This window comes from Cucurbita moschata, unplaced genomic scaffold, assembly GCF_002738365.1.
Source record: "Cucurbita moschata cultivar Rifu unplaced genomic scaffold, Cmos_1.0 Cmo_Scf00004, whole genome shotgun sequence".
NCBI classification, from domain to species: Eukaryota; Viridiplantae; Streptophyta; class Magnoliopsida; order Cucurbitales; family Cucurbitaceae; genus Cucurbita; species Cucurbita moschata.
This window is the reverse complement of record NW_019268520.1, coordinates 264,190-268,686: the sequence shown is the minus strand read 5'-3', so window position 1 is coordinate 268,686 and position 4,497 is coordinate 264,190. Positions and strand designations below refer to the sequence as shown.

Sequence of the window (4,497 nt, the reverse complement as noted above, 5' to 3'; positions counted from 1 at the left end):
CATTTATGGATATTATCAGGAGGTTCGTGTGGATGCAGTGCAGTCCTTTTTTACTCTACAAGGATCAAGATCAAATTAACGTTCATTCTCTTTCTTTCGAAAGAAGATATTTTTCTAGCCTTTTAGTAAATAATGATAAAGTGAGACAAAAATTTTATGGTCCGGATCTCTCTCTGGTAAAAACAAAAGCAGAATTCCTGATTATTCAGAACTTAATCCAATCCTATGTACGGGTCAATCTAATCTCACATATCATACTATTTTCCACGGTAATTCTGATTTATTGGCAAAGAGGCGAAGAAATGGATTCATCATTCAATTTGAATCACTTCAAGAACGAGAAAAAGAACTACCACCCCCTTCCGGTATTTCGATTGAAATACCCATAAATGGTATTTTTCATAGAAATAGTATTGTTGCTTATTTCGATGATCCTCAATACAGAAGAAATAGTTCAGGAATTACTAAATATGGGACTATAGGGATGCATTCAATCTTCAAAACAGAGGATTTGATTGAGTATGGAGGAGTCAAAGACTTTAAGCCAAAATACCAAATGGAAATGAAAGTGGATCCATTTTTTTTCATGAAGAGGAAATTGAGCAGATTTAGCAACTGCACCTGCAAATAATAGGACGGCCCACAAAGTAACAAATAATAAATTAACCTAGATCTTGTGGAATCATATTGAATATTTGACAAGACATTCCGTACCTTGCTAAAAAACCGATCCTTGTTTACCAACCACACATTGTCTAACCAAATCCAATTCTCTTTCGATATGTTACTCAAAAAATCCGATTCATGCGGATTCTTCCCCCAACTAAAGAAGAGATCTTGGCAGAATTGCAACATATGAAATTGAGCACAATTTTGCAAAGAAATAGCCCACTTGTTTCTCGAGAAGAGATGGGAAACATGCTCAAGTACTTGTTCAATTTCTAATGAATCAAGATAACTATTGGTTCCGGTATAAATTGTCATTATCTGTATCTTTCACCCAGGAGGGAAGGATTTGAACTAAAATTTCCAAATGAAGGGGATAGGGGATTAATACATCTTACACATAATTTAAATGTGGTAATTTATCCTCTAAAAAAGGAAATATTGAATGACTTGATGTAAATTATAAGATTTTGCGATTTCTTCTTCCTCCTTGGCCTCTCCCTTGACTCGTACCGATTAGAATCTAACCCCACGAGAAATTGAGCAAAAGGCTGCCGAATTGGCCTATTTCTTGCATGTACCAATTGAAGTTTTTTGAAAAATGAAGTTCAGAATGAATGCTTTCTTAGTTCATAGCAAGAGGGATAAAACTGGAAAGAAAGAATAGTCTTTTTTATAGGCCATAGTAATAGTATAACTTAATGGGAATTTCTTCTGAATGCTCATTTGAGCCAAAGCAGACGTATACGGAATAGACAGAAAATAGTCTTTGTCCAAAATTTTTAGGCATATGTAAATCAACTCCACAGTAACAAAAGTGGATTCTTTGATATTTTCTTTCTGTATTATTTCGAAATTCAAGGATTAATTAATGAATCACAAATCAAAAACTAAAAAACAGGGAATGGATTCATAATAGTATCCATATGACTTGTAATAGAACTTATGTTTGATATAAATATTAGTAGTGTAGAGAGGTAACGAATGAAGTGAGTTCATTAAAAAATCAAAGACGAAAAATGGCAAAAAAGAAAGCATTCATTCCCCTTCTATATCTTGCATCTATAGTATTTTTGCCCTGGTGGATCTCTCTTTTATTTAATAAAAACCTAGAATCTTGGGTTAATAATTGGTGGAATACTGTTCAATTCCAAATTTTTTTGAATGATATTCAAGAAAAGAGTATTATAAAAAAAGTTAGAGAATTAGAGGAACTCTTTCTCTTGGACAAAATGTTAAAGGAATACCCAGGAACACATCTACAAAAGCTTCGTATCGGAATCTACAAAGAAACGATCCAATTGATCAAGATGCACAATGAGGATGGTATCCGTACAATTTTGCACTTCTAGACAAATATAATTTGTTTCATTATTCTAAGTGGTTATTCTATTCTTGGTAATGAAGAACTTGTTATTCTTAACTCTTGGGTTCAAGAGTTCCTATATAATTTAAGCGACACAATAAAAGCTTTTTCTATTCTTTTATTAACTGATTTATGTATAGGATTCCATTCGCCCCATGGTTGGAAACTAATGATTGGTTCTGTCTACAAAGATTTTGGATTTTCTCATAATGATCAAATTATATCCGGTCTTGTTTCCACTTTTCCGGTCATTCTAGACACAATTTTCAAATATTGGATCTTCCGTTATTTAAATCGTGTATCTCGTCACTTGTGATTTATCATTCAATGAATGACTGAAAAATCTAATGTTTGTTACTTTGTAACATAAGTAAAACATTCAAAATTGTACTTATTCCTTCTACCCATCTTGTTCAGGTTTATTGGTTTTGTAATGAAAAGTATAGGGTTTTGTTACCTCTCCAACTATCTCGCCATTAGGTAGGGTTTTATTGGCCAAAGCACTTATTTGTTGAGGAGAAACTAATCCAATTCGGAGTTGTTGATGTTTATACCGATCGATCATAGAAAAAATTTTCTGAATCATTTTGATTAAGCTTCCATCCTATTAATCTGGAAGTTCTTCTCAGATACAGGGAAATGATTCAGTTCCAAAGCCAAAGATCGTAATTCTCGAACGGATATGTAATTATTCCAAACTAATGCTTAATGACTTGAGCCCTTACGATTTACATGAGCTCTATCGTCCTAGCTTAATTAACATACATGTTTATAAACTAATGCTTAATGATGAAATAAGAAAAAGTACATTAATAATGAGAAAAACCAAAAAGGTCAAGGTGCCAAAAGAAGGAAAAATGATTTTTGCTGGGTTCGCAACAACTTGGGCCAAATGGGGTTCTACCGGGAAACCAGGGATTGAACATATTCCATTCACGGATTTGAATTTTTTTTTTTAACAATTAGTTTAACGACTATTCAGTCATTGAGATGATGATATCTACAAAGGTAGTTGTGAATCCAAAAATGGATCATTGAGATCATAGATCGTGTCTTCATCTTCTTCTTCTATAATAGAAGGACAAGACGTCGAACCGACTGATGCGGCTTCTTGAAGAAGCTTTTGAAAATCAGCTTCCGAAGTTGTCTGGGCTAAAGCGGCGAGTAGCCTCGACTTTGAATTAAGGAATTCGGAGGTCTTCTTCTTGGATAAATCCTGAAGGTGGCCATTCTCAGATAGCCAGACCTTTACCGCTTTGATGTCTGCGTGGGTATAAGTATATTTATCCCACCATTTGATTTTGATAGTTTTGAAGACCTGTTTTATTTGGTCTTCGGTCTCTTTAATTTGAAAATTCCAATCGCGACTCGGAATATGAGTAATTTCGACGGATTTTGTGTCGACTAGAATGAATTCATAAAACCTTCTGGTTTTATGAAGATCTTCTGGGATATAAAAGAATCCCGATGGATATACTTTTTTAATGACTTCGCCGATTTTCGGTTCATCGTATTCTGGTTCTACCAGAGCTTCTGGTATGGACACAGATTTTTGAAAATAGGTTTTGATTTCAGGAACTGGAGAAAAACGAACGGGAACAACCGCGTCCGAGTAGGTCGAGGGGACAGAAGGTCCCTTTGAAGTGGAAGAGACAGTGGGTCTTGATGGAGTAACGGCAGATGGCCGTGTTGAAGAGGCTGAAGGCCTCGTCGGAGGGATAACCTCCGCCTGTTTTTGAGAAAGCTTTGCTTTAGATCTGGTCACCAATGTGAAACCAGCATCCATTGCATAGCTGTCGGATGTCATTGGAGTAAGTGTGCTTGAAGAAGCATTGGGCTTCTTCCCTTTGTCTATCGCTTTCTTTCCGGTCATTGCTGGGAGATAGATTGGTTAGGGAGAATGGAGAATTTTTCTTTTGAGAGTAAGAACTCTCTTGAGAGGTAATCTGCCAAGGAGTTTTCGATCCCTTTTATAGCAAAATTTGAAAGTCAAAGCAAGATAAAATGGCTTGCCATCTAGCAAAAATTTATTTAGACACAAGATTTTTGACATCTTTTTCTAAAACAAATTTAGATGCTCTTGAGTCGGTTTTGATAACAAAACTTTTGTTAATTAAATCACTTTGAAATTTTTGTACACAAAGTACTATTGAAAGTATTTCTTTCTTTACCGTTGAATAATTTTTTCGAGTAGAATTCCATATTCTTGAATGGAAATTGACAATGGATTCTTTCTTGTCAAGGGACTGTTTTAGGATTCCTCCATATCCAATATCGGATGCGTCGGTCTCCACTATTAAACTAGCCCTTGGGTTTATCAGCGATAAACACGGAATTGACTTGACAAGGGATTTGATTTTTTGGAAGATCAACTATGTGTTGTTTCCTATTCCGAAAGGCATTTGGGATATTTGAACAAACTTCTCTTTCTAATTGAGTTTGTAAAGTTTTGATTTTAGACTGGA

The 4,497-nt window shown here is 35.0% G+C and overlaps 1 long non-coding RNA gene across 1 annotated transcript in view; it reads left to right on the top strand.

Moving 5' to 3' along the window:
- LOC111441448 overlaps nucleotides 1-2,611 on the top strand; it is a 5,256-nt gene extending 2,645 nt beyond the window's left edge. Inside the window, exons 2-3 of the long non-coding RNA XR_002710156.1 lie at nucleotides 528-529; nucleotides 2,600-2,611. This is a non-coding gene — a long non-coding RNA (uncharacterized LOC111441448). The remainder of the gene's footprint in view (nucleotides 1-527; nucleotides 530-2,599) is intronic.
- The last annotated feature ends 1,886 nt before the right edge of the window (nucleotides 2,612-4,497 follow it).